This window comes from Bombus bifarius, unplaced genomic scaffold (assembly GCF_011952205.1).
Source record: "Bombus bifarius isolate JDL3187 unplaced genomic scaffold, Bbif_JDL3187 scf7180000007978, whole genome shotgun sequence".
Taxonomy (NCBI): Eukaryota; Metazoa; Arthropoda; class Insecta; order Hymenoptera; family Apidae; genus Bombus; species Bombus bifarius.
Window position 1 is genome coordinate 4,799,787 of NW_022884363.1, and position 21,589 is coordinate 4,821,375.

Below are 21,589 nucleotides of genomic sequence, written 5' to 3' on the forward strand. Positions count from 1 at the left end.
CTTGGTAGAGCGTTCGGGCTTGTTGCGGTAATTTTGGGTGCAGGGTGAGAACGTTGGATGAGGTTAAGATCGTTTGGCTGGTTGGCCGATGAAAGGTATAGGGGTGAAGGTACACGTCTGTTCGTGAGTATTAAGATACTTGGTAGTCTCGTATAAAGCGTAATCATTGATCCGGTCGTGGAATCATTTATAGAACACATAGAGTCAAAGAATAAAAAACACAATGGTAAATTTAATAATACGATTCAAGTTTACCTTTCTGTTAGATATATCTGAATATTTACGGACAGAGATGTATGTAGAGAATAAGCGCTCTTTCATGTGTTTAAAGGATGGATATCCTTAAGGAAAATTTCGATTTTTAATAGAAAGGGATGCTTCCGAGCATATGGGCTCTTTCTTCACACAAGAATAGACCGATAACGAGTGTCCGAGGGGAGAGTCGAGTTCGATTCGAGAAATGAATTACTTAACCTTCGAGTATACTTACCATTCAAATGTCAGCACACGTCTGAGCATATTTTCATTTGCCACGGGCTGCTCGACGTTCCGCATTAAAAGGATGACATCATCGATGAGGAGAGAGCGGTACGGGCTGCTTGTCGAGACGACGGGACCGAGAAGTTATAGCAGGCTCCTTGACCGAGATGGAGAGAGAATCGAGTTAAATCGATCTCTAAAAGGCGATCCGTTATCGAACCTTTTACTCCGGATCGCCCGTGCACACACAATGCCCGGCGAAAAGCGTTTGAACTGTAAATGCAAATGTCGATATCTTCGCTCGCGGATGTGCGAGAGTCGAGAACAATGTCGACGCATTAACTCTCGCATTTTTTCGCTTCCTTCCCCACGTTTCTGTATTTTCTTCGGAACCATCGACAAATACGAGCCTTTTATTCGTACTATATACCTCGGACAAATGGAACGGTCGAAGAAACGTGTAGTCGGAGTGGTTGGGCACGAAAACACGAAGTAAACGGTCTGTCGTATGTAACTTTATTATTTCTTACTTCATAATATGTACCGATTACGATAGCGCAATCTCTCGAACATTCGGTGACGCTAGATCCAGTTATCGCGAAATTTACATAATCGGTCAATTTCCTGATACGTATTTTCACTGTTGCGAATATCTCTTTCGCCGTAATCCGGATCATCGATTCGTCATTGTTTGGTAATCAGATGGTTGGGCAACGTTCGAGTAGGTTCACCAGTCACGAGCGTAAACGGTCGCTCGTCTTTGCTTGGGATTTCGATCAACACCGATCTCAGCATCATTAACGGAGAGAGCTGGATCGAGACTCGTAGGATTTGTCTCCGGTGACTCGATTGGAACGTTGGAGAACGGTGAACTCACAGAACGGGAGAAAGAGAGAGAGAGAGAGAAAGAGAGGGACTAGCTGGAAGAACGTAGAACCGCGAAACAGGGGAAGGGAAAAGAAAATCTTTTCTTGTCACGACAGAGGACTGAAAATCGGGATATTCTCGCGGCGAGGAAGCCGAAGATTTATGATCCGACTCTTTCGAGATTCTCTTTGGCGCGGATTCGTGACTCGTACAGGGGAAAGAGAGGGCGAAACCGTTTCTCGAAGAGAAGCGGAGCTGGAACGTGGCGTGTATTTAGGTCGCGCGAGCCCTTGGGCTGGTTCGTCGCGCGGAAAGACGAATGCGTGCACACACATGCTTCGCAGGTTATTTTGCACGCGCGCAATAGCTTCAGTCTGCCCCTTTCCTCTTTCGCCCTAGCTGTAAATTTCCAAGCGCCGGTGTCGTTTTGCTTTTCCGGCTGGCTCCTGCCACCATACGTTTCTTTTGTTCCCACCGCCATCTTTTCAGGAGAAGGGAGGAGGATGAACAAAATACATCCTAAATTATTCTTACCGGGACCGCGTTGAAATTATTCAACTCGGTTGCGACGAGGTCGTCGAGAATAAACGACGTAGCGAAAACGGAACGTCTCTCGTTGTTCGTCGCGATTAATCGCCAATGATGATTCAATGGGTCGCCGACGTGACTCACCGGTCATCCAAACATCGGCGCACTCATTTCCGGCGCTATACTACGACTCTAATTACGAGCATTTTTAACAACACGAGTATTATTCACGTACCAGGAAATGATTTGTACAGAGCAACGTACGGTTTAAACGTAAAAATATTAATGAATTATTAGATGTCGCAAGCCATTTGTCAGAGCCACTTTTGTATTCATTTCGAAACACTCTGTGTATTTAATGGTCTTAAAACGTATTCGATGAGTCTAAAAGAATGTCGCAACTTCCAATAAATTTCCACTTATGTATCTTCTTATTTTTCGTTTCAGGTAAGCACCAAGTTAGATTCCATAAATCGTTGCGTGCGGAAAACCAACAACGGCTCGTCCAAAACACTTGTCAAAACACTACGTTGAAAACGATCGTGACTCTGTTCCATTCTCTGATTAACCGTCCAGTCATAGCCGATCCGAAGAAAATCAGGTAGGTATGTATAGAGTAAAATTGAAAAGGTGGTTTTATAACCGTGGCTCCGCGTTCCATCGAACAATTATCCGCGCGTCTTCGATCTCTATTCGCAGCGAATCATGCACAGAGAGAACACGATGCGTTCCCTCGCGGGCAGCTTTCAAACGGCTCGTCGCGTTCGCTTATCGCGATCTTTGGACGCAGGCTCGTTGGACCGGGACGAACTTTTCACCCAAGAATATCGACGCTGGGAAACGAGCGCGTTCTGCATGTTACTTCCCTTAAGTTATGCGGAAACGTACGCGAGTATTCGATTCGCCTTGCTCCCTCGCGCTGGCCCGAGCGTTATACTTTCTGAATAATAATCAGCCACTACGATTCTGTGCCCGGCGAACGCCGGGCCCTCGGATAATCGTGGGCGAGTTCGTGGAATTTTGTGCATAGGAATTGGCTGGCATGCAGGAATTCGTGGAAATAAATGGATATGGAAACTGGCGTGGGGTGGAAGCCGGGGACAGAGAGTCTAGAGTAAAACTTGGAAGGATAAGGGAGCTTGTGACGAAGCGACGAGTTGGTATTAACAGTAATGAATAGTGACTGGGGAAGGAGAAAAAGAAGGAAAGCTAGTCGAAGGCAGTGGAGTATAGTGGAGGGTAGGAAAAAATAACAGTGACAGGGTGAATCGAGCGAAAAGAAAAAGGATAGAGGTGGAGACTAAAGCTACTGGCTGGTTGGCAAGATTACCAGTGGTGCAGAGACTGCAGGAGGTAACGCGAGTGAAACGAGAGAAGGGAGTTGTACAGGATGGAGAATCGTGTGGCATTATCATCGCTAATGAATATTCAGTTCTGCTAGGTTCGGCTATTGGCGGACTCAGGTCGATGTCGTGACTCTAGCTCCAGGTCCCGTGACGATTATCGCCATTACTCACGATAATCGGTCCCGTTCGTCCTACTACTACACCCTCCCCCCCCTCCCGCGCACATAGTTTGAAATTTCCTCTTGGCTCGCTTCTCTTTATGTTTCTCCTGTGTTCGTTTCGAATATTCACTGAATATTCTCTCTTTTTTTCCTTCTCATAAGAATAAGACTGCCTCTCTCACTCCTTTCTATTCGATCGTCACCCTTGCAACGTCGTCTTCATTCTGTGTGGCCCTCTCGAGTGTCCGACATGCCGTGTTAAGCGGCGCGATGCTGTGGCAAAAGTGGTCGGTCCTCGGTGTGGCAATGGCATCTCTTCTCCCTTCGTGCCTCTTACTTGTCGAGCAAATCTCCCGGCGAAAGAAAAGATTTCGCCTAGGGGGTAATGTCAGCGTAAAAATTCGAGACAGGGGCAATTACTTTTTTGGGAGGGGCGGCGACTTACGACAGCTGAAATTGTGTCTCGTAATTAAACTTAATTACCGGTTGGCTCGATCAGTCGTCACCAAGTGATGTGTGAACGAACGAGGAACCAGGGAAGAGTAGCGTGAGCGAGCGTTTCGCAAAAATTAGGCCGAGCTCGTTTTGCATAATTTTCCTTTTTCGTTTTTCTCTGCTCCTTTCTGTTGCTGTAATTACGAGCGGCGTGCTGTTGCACTCTCGAGACCCGTTGCGCAGTCTTGATCGCGACCGAGCCGTCTGTAATTCTGCCTTTATTTCCACTATAACCGTAACTTGAATTTTAATTAATTAGTCGTTAGCGACCACGCGGGCTACGCGTTGGACCACGCGCATGGTTCATCGCGGCCACTTTCGTTCAGTGATTTCCATCGAATTCCGGTTCTATTAGGTTGGAAACTAAGTGATTACGAATTTTGTCAATATCACCTAATGACCAAATCCGCAATCACTTATTTACCAACCCAATATTACCGAAAAATCATCCATTTGTTGGCAACGCGTTCGACGCGGGAACAATCGGCCGGTGGAACTCGACCGAAAAGATGTCGCTCGAATGGACGATAAAAGCACCGGCGAGCGACCGTCCGGGAAAACTTTATTACCGGACTGCCGAGTCGTTATTCCTGATTTGCATTTGTTATTATAATTGGGAATAATCGATGCTCCCCACAGCCCCTATAACGAGCAAACCATGCCGCCGGAAACGGATCGGGACAATTACTGTCGGAGAAACGAGCCGGCTCGATTCGACAAAGTTTTCTTCAACTTCGCAATGTCTTCCTTTTACCGTACTCTATCCTCATTCGTGGCTCGTCTCTGTTCCTCTCCCGTTTCTTCTTCCTTCGTTTCCTCGATTCAATTTCTCTCCAAACGCTGCACGATTTTGGGCGCAAACTATATTCCCGCGTAACGTTTTACCAGTTATAATAAATTGAGAAGGTAATTGAGGTAATAACGGAGACGCGAACACGTTAGATCGACCCGTCGCGACATTTATTTGTGTAACGCTGTGCAAATTGTTTGCGTTGATGTTCGTTTGTGATAGATTACTTCATGCGAACACTATAGAGTTTCTTCGTATCTCGTATCTGTTTGATATATGATTAAATTTTTAACGAAAGAAGGTAGTAACAATTTCAAAAAATAATAGCGGATATAGTAAACTAAATTAACCAATTATAAGAATAGACGGTTCCTCGCATATCATGTCCAATTCATTAGATAGTTTTTCTTCGTTTTGATGAAAAGGAATGCGCAGGCACACGCTCGTCGCACCGATACAACACAACGCAACGCAACGACGCGACGCGTCTGACAAAGTGATCTCTAAAACAGTCATTGGTCACGGGTTCCACGGTACATTCGTCCCCGTCTCTCTCGTATGTGGCGTTACTTACCGTTAGTAGGCGGCGTGTGCTCGCGACGCGGTCCATATGATTCTTCATTATCCGCGACGAACGTGCAAGAGCTCCGTTTATATTTATAAATCAGCGGGTGCACGTAGTCCGTTAATCCGTTCGATCGACCGCGAAATTGATGAATCGTTGGCCAACACGCGCCGCAGGGAGAACGATAAAGCGGTCCTGTGACAAATATCGAGGCATCGACTGTTTCGTTATTTCTCTTCGATCGACGACGGCGACGACGTCGACGTTCGACACTCGGCTAGACTAATTCTACGGATCGGAATTGATCGGGCAACAGACCCCTTTAAAACGGAATTTCACCGACAGCAATAACCCGATTGCTCGCTCGTGCACGGCTTTCATCTTCTTTAGGGCTGCCAATGTGGCTCGGTTAATCACCGCGCTGGATATAGACGCGTACACGGCGGGAGTAACGAGAAGAGGAGCACTCGTGTACGTGGTGTAGGTGTTGTTAGTACGCCGATACTGTAGATCGTGGAGAGGCAAGGAGCCCGGAGGGCGGTTGCTCCAGTTAACGCGGCCGAGCACTTATCGGAAATTATCAGCGAGACGTAACCTCCATTACGTAGCGAACTACAGCTCGTTAGGGCCTATCTTCGATGCAGGTTAACCGCGTACACCGTGTCTCCGTGTCTTCGTTGCTGCTGCCGTTGCACGCGGCATGCACCGACTTTCTCGCGCGAGATCGTCTCACGATTCCATCAGTCTTTCCTTGACAATCACGCTGTCACCGATTTTCCTCTTATTTCTTCTCGGACGTGTTCTTCGTTCTTCAAAAGATCGACAAAAGCGTCGTTGATGTCGCGGTGACCAATGATGCTCAGCCAGTCACGGTGAAGGACGTTGGTCTTAACGAGAAAGTCGATCTATTTTTACCAATCGAGAGAAATCGATGGCTGCAAAAAAGCTAAAAAGTTCGGGATCCCTATTCCGTGGTGGCAATTAGTAGCGAGAGCTCTTCAACGTCTCCGCCTGTCTTGCGATGTCCGTTTCGCGATCCTTCTAACTGAAATTACGAAATTTCGCGTCTCGAGCATGTTCTTTGGTTAGGCGGAAATTTTCTGGAAAGTCAGTAGATGAATAACTGGATAACTGGCAATGGGCCGGCCGAACGCTCAAACGTATTATAATTTCTGTGGACACAGCGTTAAACGAGCGAACTGGTAAATATGGAATTGTGTTTACCGTTTTCTACCAACAGGCCAGCCAGTCGGCCTAAGAATACATTCGGGCCGGTTGATATTTAACCGCCAGCACTTGGTGGCTGGTGTTATTTTCATTACCATTGCTGGCGCGAGAGCTCATCGTGGCTTTTCTCAAAGGCCGAGACCTTGAAAAATAATTACACTGGTCATTCCACGGACCATCTAGGACTGAACCAAACAGGCTTTCCCGACAAATTGGCCAATAAATCGCAATGGCTGCTCTCGTTTTTCTCTTCGTTCCTGCTCCATGTTTTCGTCTCTTTCCACTCTCGACAAACGCTTCCTCTCGTCGACGTTCGTTCCCGCAGAGGCGTGTGCACACGCATAAACAGAGAGAACTTCTTGCTCTAGTGATCCGCGCTCGGCTGATTCAAGCAGGTGCGTTAATTGGAGAGTTAAGTATCAGGAAGCCACCGAGTAGAGTGTGGGAAAACAAGTTCGCGCGCTAACTCGGTAATTGATGTCAGAGAGCACCGTCGCGGATGGATGTTCTCGTTTCGTGTGACCCGTTTTTCCGCTTACTTATGACAAGTACACGGACACAGGTGTGCACGTAGGGGAAAAAGACGACTCTCGGCCGAGCGACGAGGGTTGGATAATTTTTCTTCGTTTATGCACGCCGGTTTTTCCTCTCGCGTCCATTGAACGCGACTCGCGGTCGGCGTTTTAACGCTTTTACGCTGTTGGTAGTAGAGTGGCGTTACTTTACGACTCTACGACGAATTAGAAACAAAATTGACAGCCGCGGTGGTCCGTGAAGCGATCGAAGATTCGCTGACGGCTACCTGGCGCGTGGCCGATTACGACTCGCGATTCATTAACGTCGTTAACGCGGCGATTGAAAATGGCAGCGAGGAAGGGATCTCTTTCTATTTTCTACGCGAGCCATCGTATTCGCGCGCGTGGACTCGACACTCTGGGATCGATAAAAATAGCGTGGTGACGCGTGAAGGAAAGATACCGATGAAAGTATGTCATCGTTCGAAAGCAACGAACCAGACGATCTGTCGGTGGTTGCGTGAGCCGAGGCACGGATGGATATTACACCGTATTATTCTGCAATCAACTTGTCCTGTCGGTTAACTTCGATAACTGGATTGCGTCGTAATAAATGCTCGGTTAGGACCGACGAGGCAAGTTTTGCCCGCCTCTCTGCTCATTGTTATTCTGTTGCGTGCGTGCCCGTTCGTATTGTTCCAAGTGCCTACTCGAAAACTTGCATCCACCCGAGTCTGCGTTTCATTATTTCCTCTGTGTGACGTATATTATGTTCGAAATCAGTTGCGAGCTCAAGGACATTGCTGGTACCGTAAACGACGTTACGAGTGTTCTCGATGTTCGAAATTTCGAAACGCTTTCAAAGTTGAATCTGTAGATTCGCGTTATAGAGTCGTGTTATGGTCCAGAGTAACCAGGTAACGAGTAATATCAAATATTTTTTCTGTAATTCGGTTTATCGTACATGAAAAGAATAATAAAAGTCGATAGTTTCACAAAGAATGGAGTATCGTGTCATACTGTTCGCTTCTTGAATTCGTGGATCGTTAACCATGATTTTTCGTTGCGAGAGAGTAACGAGCAGAAAAATATGAAGTGTGAGAGATAAAACACCCTGTATCCAACGCTGTTTCCGTGTTTCTTTTCTCTTTGTTCTTCCAAGAACAACTGGAACCTCGTAAATCGTCGGTGAACCAGTTATAGGCTACGAGGGGAAACGAAATGTTAGTTACGCCAGTAAGGTTGAGCAACGTTCGGCAGGGTGGATCGGGTCTAACGGCGGTTGGTAGGACAGATATTCCTTCTACTTTTAGTACATCGATGGATCTCGGTCTCTAATGTCTCTGGATATACCACCGGGTCGATATGTTCCACTCGCGTCTAAATCTAGAGGGACATCGAATTATTTTCAACTCCTCGCACACATTGCACTATTAATTCTCTGATAATTGACGCTACGTTGTATCCATTATCTCTGCACAAAAGTTCCTTCCTTATCAAAAGATTGGTGAAAAATATTTTTGTTTAACGCCGAAGTTAAAGGTTATGTAATTTACCGATAGGTTACGTTAGTGGACATTTTTTCCGATTCGACCGTTCAAAAATTGCAGCGATATTCGCAATTAAAAAGCTCGTGCTCCGAAGATGATGCTGATATTGGCAAACGCGTCACGGCGAGATAAAACGAGTGGGGAGAACGTCGTCTCTCGAAATTGATAAAAGTTTCAACGCGACAGGGTTCTCGTCGTCGGTGGCCATAAAACCGTGGTAGCTCGCGTACAGATTTTATCCGATACGAGCGCAGCGTGCAACCGAAGACCGTTCTGGCTGGCAAGACTAAATAGAGGTCGAAGAATCTTGCAGGGAAGGTCGTGGAGAATCGCGTTGGTTTGATGGATGACCCAGGGTTTCGAACTATTTTGCCTCGTCCGAGGCTTCGGGCAAAAAGCGTTATGGATCGCGTCTAAAGGTATGGAAGTTGGCTCAGGGGTAAGTTGAGAGCCGTCGTTGGGTTAGGGGTGAGCGACGACGGTGTGGTGGTACAGTGGTGTTGGTGGTGATGGTGTGGTGGTTGGAGGTGAGAGTTCGACGAGCGATCGCAAGAAACTCTCAAAGAGAGGCTGAGGCAGACTATCGATTTTCTTCACCGTAGTCGTTGTCGTCGTCGTCTACGTCGCCGTTGTACCGCCGAGGAAGAAGGTGCACTCGTCGTGCTTCGATTCGTAAAATTCTCTTTGCCTTCCCTCCGTTGGCTTCGAGCGACGAGAGGGTAGAAAAGCGGTTGGGAGAAAGGAGGAGGAAACAGAACTGAATTTACGGTGCCACGCGTTCTGCAGGGCCCGTCCGTTTTCCCGCTTCTGACGGAATAACTCTCTCGCTTTCTCTCTTACCTTCCTTCCCTTCTTCTTTGCAGCGAGCAGTGACTAGAGAGAGATTAGAGGAATTTCGCTCTCGTCGAGCTTTGATCGAATTCCGAGAGAGACGGAGCTATCTCTCGCATAAAAGGTTGGAACAACGTTGACATACCGTTACGGAGCATGTATTTTTCATTTCGACGTCTAAACGATCCCTAAGCGATTCCCTTTTATTTAAACGAAGATAGGAGCAGGTGTGTGCGTTTCAACGTATTTCATTCGAAAGGCTGAAACGAGCGCCTACGCGCCACGAGTGGATATGACGAAAAGAAATGTACCGAAACGTTACGATGTCTCTGGGAATTTCTAAGGACAAGTATTCCCGCCATGCACAGCGTCTTAGAGCGGCGTAATGCATTCGGTCCGCGTTCCATCCCTCTTTACGAGTGTACGAATACGATAAAAATGTATTATCAATAAAATATCGAGACGTTTCCGGCGAGATAGCGTGGTTCGCGTTAGTAAATGTTATCGTCATCATTCCAGGGTATTTATCGACGCGGCGATAAGTGCGCCTTACCGACGATTACAACTGCTACTGCGATATCAGCTCGCTCGCGATTCTTTCGTCGATGAGCTGTAAATGGTCGCGTATTGCGGCAAAATATTCTTATTACAACGAGGAAAAAATAAACGCGCGCAGATCAGTCTGCGTTTTCCACGAATCGCTTTTCCTCCTTTATACGTCCGTGTTCGTTCCTTTTCTTTCTTGAATCGCCAGTTCGTCCACCAAACGATGCGCTTCTTTCCTTCCTTGAGCCGTTTCCGAGCCCTCCGGTGTCATAATACGATATTCCCCGCGAGTTCAGGGGTCTTCTAATGGAGTTTGCGTGTAAGAATGAGACAAGCTCGAACCCGGCTCGAGCGAGAGCGACGGCACCGGAGACGACGAGGGAACCGGCATAGCAGAGCAGACGAGTAGACGATGCTGCTACCAAGCAAAGGACGGAGGGAGACTCGAGCTGGCAGACAGGAACCAAGAGAGACAGTGCCAGCGGGTACCTCCGTTTCTTCCTGCTGTTGCTGCTTCTCGTCTTTTCGCGAGAGACGGGCTATATAAAACGCGGCGAAGGTTAATTTTATTTTGCTTTGCCGGGGCGAGTTTGTAACAGAAAGCTGCCGCTGTCTTCTCTTTCTTTATTCCCTTTTGTACCTTTCTCTCCCTCATGTACCGTTCATCTTGCTCTTACCTGCCTTATTCGTTTCTTATTCGTTTCTTATTCGTCGTAGGGTCGACGTAGAAAAACAGTTAATAAAAACAGTCTTGTCCTCCCGTTATGGACGTCTTTCTCTAGATGCGATAGGTTTCGAAGATATCGAAGAGGAGTGGAAGAAAGGCAAAGAAAGACAAAGTGTCGATATTAACACCTCCGTGCGAACAAAACGAATTATTCAGTCGTAAGTCGAGGGCAGAAGGAAACGGTACGTCGCGTCGTCTTGAGAGCATAAAAGAGCACTACGTGGCATAAAGCGTAGCGTGGGTCGGGAGTCGGAGCGCAGAAAGCTTCGTCGAAAGAAGAACATCGCACCTTCGCCATCTTAACCTCTCCCTTTTTCCACGTCCTCCTTGATCCGATGCTGAAAAGCACGTCTGAGTAATCGTGCCGGCCGTCCCTATTGCGAATATCCAATTCCTTTCTTCTCGTCTGGCGCACGTGACGTTGCTTTTCGTGACTATCGGCTTGCCGCGCTCCAACGGCACATCCTTTGACGCAGTCTTCTGTTCTTTGTACAGGTACATTTTGGACGTGGAATCGTATGGAACGGCTCGACGTGGTTTCGAAATACGCTTCTCTACGTGTTTCACCGTTTCTCGCTGCGTCGACGAGCGATGTGAAAAATCGCGAAAATCACTTATCGATTTCTCCCTCCCCTTTCTTCGTCTTTCTCGTTGAGAGAAAAATGTCGTGGAAAAATCGCATCGAATGAGAAACGGAACAACGTGAAAGATGGTCGAAGTGGTTTATCGGTAATCCAAGAACGATAATGCGACTACGATGTTCAAAGCTCGAGCGGGTATGTGTGACGCGATAAGTGGCGAAAGAAATAGCGAAACGGTTTATCAAAGATCTGGCGCCGATATCGAGCGATACTGGACGATACCGAGCCACAGCGAAAACATAACGATGTACATTTGCGATAAATAAATGATATATTTACGATAATTCATCGAGAAACATACGGAATCGCATTATCGGGAAAATTTCTCGTGACGTTCGCTAAACGAGTCGTTCGGCCAATTCGCTGAGCAATTTTGCGATCGTAAAAGGCAACAGCCAAAGGGGGTGCAGTTTCTACTCGGTCGAGGAAGCAGAGCACGATTCACGGCGGAGATCATGCGTCAAGCCACGTGCATCGAACCCCCAGCCAGAAGCTCGGCTCGATTCGCTATCCTCGCCGTGCCAAAAGTCCTTTCCTCTCGCCGTTCAGCTCTTTGCAAATGCGCTGGATGCGCATTAGAGAGAAATTTATGTGTAATTCGGGAGAGCATCGCAAAGCGTTTTTTTTTTGCAGCCAGGCCAAATGGACCGTGACGACGTGCACTTGCTGCCATTATAACCGCTGTTGAATTGTCGTTGCATCGGTCAACCGGACGAAACACAATAGACACTTTGACGAACGAACGAGTTTATGTTCCGTTTGGCGGCTGCCACATTCTTAGGAAGTCGGTTAAACGAACTTGTGATTTTCAAGAGATCGATTCACGAATATGCCTACTTATAATACCGTCGTTTCGTAACTCTTTATCTTTTCCAGCGTCTCGTTATAAATTACCTTCGAAACTGAGTTCCTACAATGCGTCGCTTAGAAATCACAAAGATATTTCTTATTTGCAATACACACAACTATAACCAATAGAATCTGTCAAGATTCTCCGACCTCAAACGCAGTCAGAAGTGCTCCAGATGCTTCGTATGAATTTCTCATTTCTCTTTCACAGGGTAAAACTAGTCCCCTTCCCATGTACACGCTCGTGTCAGGGTAAATGCATGCACGCTCGCTTCACCGTCAGCTCCCTTTCTGTCACGCCGTGCTCCCTTTCCAACGGCGCGACCGTGTCTTCCACACCTTTTTCTTCGTCGCCTCGTCGCTCGAATTTTCCCCAACCACGTGGCCCGTAAGTAAGACCTCTTCAAGTGTTATTTTTGCCAGTCTCGGTCGGTCTCTTTACCAGCTGCACCGGTATTTTTACGAGCAAAGTGGATGGTGTCCCGAAGCGTGGCGTTGCCTGCGCGCACCTACGACACCACCGATCTTCGTGTACGTGCAAGGAAACTCCTGTGGTGTTCGTTCTGAATTATGGCAACCGTGTAACGTTCGTACGTGCGCTGCTACGTTTCGGGGAAAATCGACGCGAAAGTGGCTGTTCCACCGCGTCCACGACTGCACTGAATTTGAGGTTGCCCGTTCCGAAAGATCGAATCCTTACTGCGAGATCAGCCATTTTCGTTTCTCTATGGTTACGATTTCGCGACGATCTCCGGTAAATTCTGTGATCTGTAGACATTGCTCTATAAAATTGCATTTCGATCTCGTTCCATGCAAATTCAGTTTCGTTCTCACGGACGACTTCTACAAGGCGAAGGAAAATACCAGTTGATACATAGATTTGAAAGTTTCGGACGCGGTCAGCGCGAAATTGATTCTTCGTAATTCATTGACTACGAAAAGCGATACTATGTATCCGTATGTAGAAATCTATACCGATCGAAAAAAATACACGCTACTTTCTCGAGTAATAGCCGCCATGAAAGTGTTAGTCGAAGTACAACTTTTACCGATGGAAAGTAAAATAAGAGCAAAGCTATTTTATTGCTCTTCGCAAACCGAAACCAAGAAGATTCAGATCTTATCTGGATTTCATCTCACCTTCCCAAATTATAAACCCTACGCATCAACGCAATTATCGAACTGGTATCAGAAGGGGAGCAATACAGGACGTACGGATTATGGCTCCGAAAGTCGTAATCTCCTCGTACGCTGTGAACTCGGCGTGCATAATCCAGCTCGTTAATCCATCTTAGCAGGCATCGGTGCCTTCTTGACACCGCACGTCCGTCCGAAGGGGGATAAATAAATAAAATATTCGTTTCTTGTCACGGGCGTACGGTAAATCCTCGTCGCCCACGTTCGTGCAGTCGCGCTCGAAATCGGATATTCGATACACGTGCACACGGCGTTATTCGTGCCAGGTAAAACCTGGGGGAAGCTGACTGGTGATTCGGCGTGGCTGGAGGGACGGTTCGGTTCGTGGTGATTCGCCTCAGGCCGCGCGAGTTTCGAAGCGGGACTGAGCGCTACTTATCGGTCACAGCGGGTCGTAACCGAGCGTTACACGTGCTCGTCCTCCTTTCTTTTCTACGTCGTCCCTCTGTTACCTGTGTCTACGTTTCTAGTAAATACGAACGGTGTACACGAGGTTCCGATAGAAGGAACGAGCGTGACGCAACGGCTGTTTGCGTAAGAAGATACAGGTTGCTTCAAGTGGAAGCCACGGCTCTCTCGAAGGTTCGTGCTTTTCCAGGGTAAATGGAAGAAACTTCTACGGCACAGATTGCTTAGAAAGTGTTTCTCTGAAGATGGAAGCCATTTCAGAGACTTAGCGGGAAAGAATATGGTGACGTTTCTGGGAATCGCTAGGATTATACTGGATTCGTGGCAATGTATGTTTATTATAGAACGTATTTACGTTCTTAATGCCTACGATCATCTATTTTTAATTCGATCCTTGAACAAAATTGAAAAAAAAAGAAGATCGATCTTTCGATCTACTGCAGTTATAATTCACGTCAAGTTGCCGATTCTGTAATCCTACAGATTGTAATCCTAGAACGTGATTGAGTTCTACGAAACTTGTCCCTTTCGATTACAAATTGTATTCATAAGAATCAATGACGGTCTTTAAACGAAGTTGAATTTCTTTTAAGGAAAATTTCATCGGTGCTCGTTCTAACTCGTTACAAACGAACAGCTCTATCGGATTCTGCTTTCTATAAGTTGAACTCAGCACGCGGAAGGAAAATTCTGGCGAGTTGGCGTCTTCCGTGTTTTCCTCGGAACGGGTTCGCTTAAGGGTAGAGAAGTGAAAACGAAGACTCCATGGAAGGTAGGAGGTAAAATATCTGGCGTCGATATGGTAACCGTTTCCTGTTCTCCCGTGGTCGTTCGATTCGCTCGAACGACGACGAAGCGTTCGTTTCGCGGATACAAACACGCGAGACTCGACTTCGATAAAATCGGTGAACGATGTGAACATTTATCTGCGTGATAAGCGCGATTTCGTGCGGCGTAGGGCCTAAGTGAGAACCCGAGCTTCGATTCTGCAAAACAGAAGATAGTATCTATGGAAAAGTAGAACACGGCCTTATCGGATATAGAACTGGAAGAAACTTTCAACGGAATTCGCGTGTGTTTGTCAGCGCGCGATGATTGCTCAACGTCTCTCGGTTTTTTCGAGAAAACGTCTGACCACAATTCGCAGAGCAATCTTCTAAAGTTGTTTGTGTCACAGAGAAACTACTTCCGACTCTATCCTCGGGTGTATACCACGGGACACGGACATTTTCATAAAAAAATAGTTTCAGCTTAAAATCCTTTAGCTTAGTTCCTTCCATTCTGGATCTCCGGCACAGAATTTCAGGATATGACGCAATTTCAGTATTCCTCACTCGTGGCTGGTTAAAAGTCTTTTGTCAGAAGAAAAATTCCCGTTACGGTAACTTTTAAACGATGGCATAGTGCAGGGAGGCGCGAGACAATGCAGCAGCTCGACGCGAGCCCCATTATCGTCAAGATTTATACGCACCGCGATGGCAGCGGTCTGATATGTCAGAATGTTTGAGTCGCGAAACGTAATCGCGAGGGCGTAGTAGTGATTCAGGGACGCTGCTAAGGAGTCGACTTCGCGATATCGTCCACGACGAATAAGAACGAACAAGAAGTTACCCAAAGAGGAAGAGACAGACGGTGGTACGGCCATCTTCTTACGAATTTTATTTACGAGGCCGTAAAGATCGGTGAGCTTTTTGATTGCGTTACATCGCGATGGAATGCACGTTCGCGTTCGCGTTCTCGGTAGTCAAATGTTTATTTCTGATAAAAGAGCGGGGCGCCGCTCGTAAAACTGTTGTTGAATACACGTCGACATCTAGCCCCAGTCGCTTATAGAAAACGAGCATCTCGTGTTCCAGCCAGTGTATATCGGGTGTTATACGCCCGACAGAAAATCGATAACTTTACGGTTGATTTTTCAATTATCTCTTCTGGCTGCACGGATAGACTAATAACCGAAAGTCGAGCATGTAGTCGCTCCGCGATTTGTTTTGTAGCTCTCTTCCTCCTCTCTTCGTTCTTTTTCTCTTTCCTCTTTCCCTTTTTTTTTTTTTTACGAGCCGGCTTTATCGCAACGATTTTACGTGTCGTACCGTTTTGCATGCAAAAATCAACGGACAAAGCACTCTTCTCAAATCTTTTTGGAAGGATAGTCGGGTCTCGGTTTCATAAACCGACATCTTGCCTCAGTTTTATGGATTCCTTCCAAACGGAAGCCTGGCCGGCTTTCGCGAAACTTGTAACAGTTCGCGCTGCAAAATCTCAACGTTCTTGTTGCCCTTTGAAGAAAGCTTTAATAAAGAAAAACTGGGCAAAGAGTTTTTCCATGCACAATTCGTTTTCAAAAACACGCTGCTTTCTCGTGCATCGCCTCTAGCGTTTGATATCTTAGGCCACTAAACTCGCTACGATTCGTTTGTTCTTCGCTTTATTACTTGCACACGTGATAGGTATTTGTTTAGCCGTTTTTCTCCAAATAGAATTTCTATCTTCACCTGCTGTCCTCGTCTATCTGTGACTCACCCAACTTTTCTCGGCGATATCGCTTCAATTACACTCGGTCGAGGTGGTCGTATTATCGAATTAGTCGTAAAGATAGGATTGCTTTCGGAGCAGGACAAATACAGATATCGTAGAAACGTCGGTCGAAGAAACGTTCCGATTCTTCGGAAACCGCACGTCGAGTCATCCGTCAACGGCGCAGTTGACTGTCCTGGCCGACAAGAATAACCGTAAAACAGTCGGGGATCGTGACGAAAGAAGCAACAATGACGGGAAGTTTTTCCTGTACTTAAATCTTTTTACATTCGCGGCGCGACAGGCAGCGAAGGGAGAAGAGAATGTTGTTCAATCGTGGAGAAACGACGCGACGCCACGCCGCGCCGCGCCGTGTCGGTTAGAAAAGAGCGAGGCGGTCGTAAGGATTTCGATTCTCGCGCGTTTTACACAACTTCTTGCGTCCCTTGACGCGTATTCCTTGGCTCGAGACGTCATCGAGATGAAAAGAAAGCTTATGTAAATTACGATTGTCGCAAAGTACTTCGCGATGAAAACACGCGGCTCGTTCCTGTTACCGAGCCGAATCGTTCGAGTTTCCGCGAGCGTTAGGCGAGAAATAGAAAAGAGGGAAAGGAGAAAGGGGAAAAGAGGAGGAAGGGATGCGAAGAAAGGAGTTGGAAAAAGAAAATCGAGGGATGAAATTGCCTCCCTGGCTTCACAACGCGTATTGTTTTCTTTTCGCCGTTCATTTACCTTACGTGCCTGCTTCTCGCGTTCAAGTTTATGCGCGAGACTTCTTTACGAGCTCCGACCATTAGCGCGGCTGCTGTTTTCGTCTGGAATTCGCACGCTGCCCGCTTAATTAGTCACGCTGTAAGCGTTTGATGAAACTTTAACGAGCATACGCGTGGTACTTCCTTCGAGTTCCTTTTCGCGTTGATTCACGAGCAGGACGACAGTGTGGAAGTCGCTTCGTTCGGGCTGATTCCTCGGAACGCGTGATTTCCGACCGCTTTGAAGCGTTACACCCTCGAGTGGGCCGCACCCTCGAGCTCGATCAGCAAGTTTCATCGCGGGTCGATTCTCTTCTTTTCGTTCGTCGAAGAGGCGGAATCGACAATGCGTTCGCGGCACAATGATTAACGACAAGTAGACGCTGAGAGGATAGGGTAAAAAGTGAGAGGACTGTTAAGAATAGGTAGATGGAGAAGGAGCGCTTCGAGGGGTTGTTTCCCGAACGTTATCCAAGCATCCAACGGTGGTACTGTGTAAACAAAGAGCGAAGAAGGCAGACCGGAACAGCGGAAAAGAGCGGAGGAAGTCGAGGTCGAGCTTCGTCAGTCTCCTTCTCTCTCTCTCCCTCTCTCTCTCTCTCTCTCTCTCTCTCTCTCTCTCTCTGTATACTCGGTTATATACAAAGAAACTAGCGGGCAACCCCAAGCAGTCGCATCAAAGGCGTGCTGGAAAAGCTGCAAATGCGCGAAAGAATGGGTTAAAAACCCGAGGCGGCGGCGGGCGTCGTCGTCGTCGTCGTTTTTGATGGTAGTGGTGGTGGGCGACGTGCCGGTGTGGCTGTTCGGGAGACTCTCGAGGGGGTGAGGGAGTGCATCAGAGAAAAGAAACGGGAAGGGGCTTCCAGTGGAAAGGCTCTGAAGGACGCTGGAGGACCTTAAAATGAAAACATTCCGCCCTCAAAGCGTCCCTTCTCCGACACGCGAACTTCTTTCTCTCTTGCTGTATCTTCTTCTCTTTCTGTTTTTCTTCCTCCTTCTCGTTTTGTCTATCTCTCTCGATTGCCGCACCCTTCGTAACCTGTGTCGTCGTATCACTCCTTTTGAATGAAGCGGCACCATTGGCGGCAGAAACGCGGAACCACAGCCGGCCTTGATGAGCACTGATTCGTCGCGTACGCGTAAGCTGTAAAGCTCGTTTCGCGTCCCTGTGTGATATGCATGTGGCGAGGTGTCGGGCGCGTACGCATCTAAAAAAATTGCTCCACTTCCTTTGTGGATTCTCCACGAGAACTCAATGACGCACGGCTCTTTTCATCGCGCGGGGAAAGCCGTTTAGAGGATTCTTGATACCGTTTCCCGGTTCTTCAACGAGTTTCAGCGATCATCGGGATTGCCTGGTCGTTAAACGCAATGGAATTTTGATTTCTTGAGTAATACCGTTCGACGAAAAATTACGTTGTACGACAGATAGCGCTATTATCTTTTAGAGAATGCCGTTTCTCGCATAACAAACCCGAACAACTCATATCGCGGCTCTAGGGAAACATACCTCTTATCTCTCTTATCGGTACTGACGTTCCTAAGATGTGGAGATCAGATAGGAGTAAGGCCACGTACAAGTTTTACTCGCGGTACAACGGAAATTTTTTATTCGAATTTTGATAGAAAAGAGTATGTAGATCGAATATAATTGTACGTGGATCGATAAACTAATTCGACAACTTTTATTAAATAGCTGTGCCAAGCCGGCAGACTCTAATTATCAAGAAACATACTTATAAATTACGTTTAATTCTTGAGAGGCTGCTTTTAAACGAAGAATGAAAAACGGGGTTTCTTCTCCATTAAATTTCCGTCCACGGTGTTCCGCGTAACGAAATACCTCGGTGATTATTCGTCGGTCGACGAGTCAACGATCCGCTTCACGATGGCACGACGTGATCGATCGCCCTCCCTTCTTCCTGTTTCATCGTCAAAGTCCCAAAGGAATCGACAGGGCTGTCCACCGTTCGATACTTGCCGAGCATGACGCTGGACACGATACGTCGTTAATCTTTCGCGCTGCGGTCTCCAGCGAAACCGGAAGTTGATCCAGAGACCGATGTCGCGCTGCCAGTCGTCATCGTTCGTTTCTCGATGTAATCTTTGAAATTGCACCGGGACCGATCTCCGTCGGAGTTCGGAATCGACTCGATTTTCTGTCCGACGGAATCACGCTCGATTCGTAGACCTTCTTTGACGCTTAATTTCATGGCTTTCATGTGACTTCAAAATAGTATCACGCGTGAAGGCATATCGTAAAGTTAGTTAGGAGAGGAAATTGTTCAAGTGGTATTTCTTAGAGCCAGCTCGTTTAACGTTTCAGGAAAAAACACGCGAACAACGGGACGCACCGAGGTGGAATATTTAAATTGCGGTATGTAAACCGCGTTATGCAATCAAGCCGAGAAAACGTGTCGCGAGCCGCGCGAGAGATAAGTTGCGCGATACGGCAGGTACGATTGTGTAATGCGTCGCTGAGAGCACGGGGAGACAATATCGATTGCGAAAAAAAGGGGAGAAACCTGGACATTGCTCTTCCAACAGATATTGTTTATCCACGATGGTCTTTGAACCATTTTCGAATCGTCGTTTCCTTCTTGTACGCGAGTTAACGCGTAAGATTCTTTTAATTCAGGATATAGGTATTCATTTGGTATTTTTTGGAGACCATGATTGATTCGGATTAAAGCATCATTAGATACGATGGAACCAGACGTCGAGTCAGCTTGTACGAAGAATCGCAACGAGGTTAATCGATCAGTTGAAGAAACGCTCGGAACGACGGGGATAGACGACCGACAATATTTCCGGCGTATTCCAGAGGGATAGCTGGAAAATCGTAGCGACTATACGACGCAAATATGTACGTATCCTCGTTGGTAATGTCGCGTATCTATCGCTGGTGTTTACCTATCGCATCGATAGCAGACGCGGCAGAAGTTTAAGCGAGGCAGGAAGGGAGCTGGGAGTTTCGGCGTGCGGCAGAACGACGCTGGTGGCCGATCTCTCCTCGTTTTTCATCGGTTCCAGTCAATAAAGCTCGTGGCTGTTGTTTTGCCTTCGGCTGACCACGCCAGCGCGGTTCCGTTCTTGCGTTCCGCAACTACCTCCGTCCGTTTTTCTCGTTCCATCCGATTTCCTTCTTCCTTTTCATCCTTCCGCGTCTCTTCCTACCCCACTACACGCCCGTAATCCTGCACGATCTTTCTCCCGTATACTTTTCGGAAAAAATTCCCCGCGTTATTTACCGTTCTCCAGCGAAGAAATTGGATTTCCACGCAAAAAGGAACGCGCCATCGACTCGCGTCGCTCGATCGATCTTTCGTTGTAATTTTTGTAGGCGCTTACGCGAATATGTAGCCTGGACATATCGCGTATCGACAGTTAAAGTGTGTTATAATGGTTTTAAATTGTATACGGGGTGACGCAGGACTTTCTAGGTGTATTTAATATTTCGTTTGTTAAACCTTTGGATTAAATTAGAAACGATAGTATCAGAGGAATTCACGCTACTTCAACGCACGATTGACCATTAGTTGGTCCAAATACTACGGGAGAAGGTCAACGAACTCGGCGCAATTTCCACGTAGAATTTAAATTTGGCCTATTCCGAGGATCGTCAGGAAAGCGTTCACGGGACAAAGTCGCGGACCGTGTTTTCGCGTTACGAGCAGGAAGAGCGGTGTGTACACCGACTGCTACCGGATTCACAGTCGCTGCCCTCGATACAAAGGTTGCTCGTCGGCCAAACGACGACCGCACTGTGTCCATGCTTCTCCTCTCCCCTACCTCTTTTGTCGCCAGGCTTTCCCTGCTCTAAAACTGTGCTCGAAAACGACCGAAAGACCGCGCGCTGAAGCATTCTGCGCCGAGGATATCGGGCGCCGGTTCGCTGCTAGCGTTTATAACCAATCCCTCAGGAAACGAGCGCGGAAGGAAGAAAAATAGGGGATTGGTACTGAGGAGAAGGAGTTGGCCTTTTGGTCATGGGAAACGGATACGAACAAGAGGAATTGGCTAGCCGTTATGTGGTCGTTGAATCCACGTAAAACAACGTTCGTTGCAAATTGATAAAATGACAGAATAATTCAAAAGAAAATATAACAACAGAATTGTTGCTGAAAAATGTACAGAGGTTGACTCGATCGTCGTATTTACTTTTTAGGCTGACGAATTTTTTGTGTAGGCCAAACGTTTATATTCGTTCAGAATAGCTTCTCCATTCATCGTTTGAAACACGCACAACTAGCTGGAGCACAGAAAATTGAAGGCAGAACACGAATTTACTGGGAACTTCGTGGCTGACGCGAGTAATGGGTCGCTCCACGAAGAAAAGGAAGCGACCAAGACTTTCACCCGTCTCGCTCTCTACCGATTTGTCTGGAGTCGTTGCAGGAGGGCTGTCGCAATGACTGATCGACCGACTTCTATCTCGCCGGGAACAGATGAGAGGAACACGACGGTGTGTCTTGTCACCCTCACCGGGCGCTAGATTTATTTGCGCGAGCCCGGAGTAGCTCCGGCAAGACTGGTAGGCTGCACGGGTGATCGAATGACTCCGGATCCGAGAGCAGTGATAATGAAATTGCCGTGA

At 47.2% G+C, this 21,589-nt stretch overlaps 1 protein-coding gene across 1 annotated transcript in view; it reads left to right on the forward strand.

Annotated features, from left to right (window-relative positions):
* LOC117204454 (Krueppel-like factor 6) overlaps positions 1-21,589 on the forward strand; it is a 271,990-nt gene that overhangs the window by 24,733 nt on the left and 225,668 nt on the right. The window lies entirely within an intron of this gene.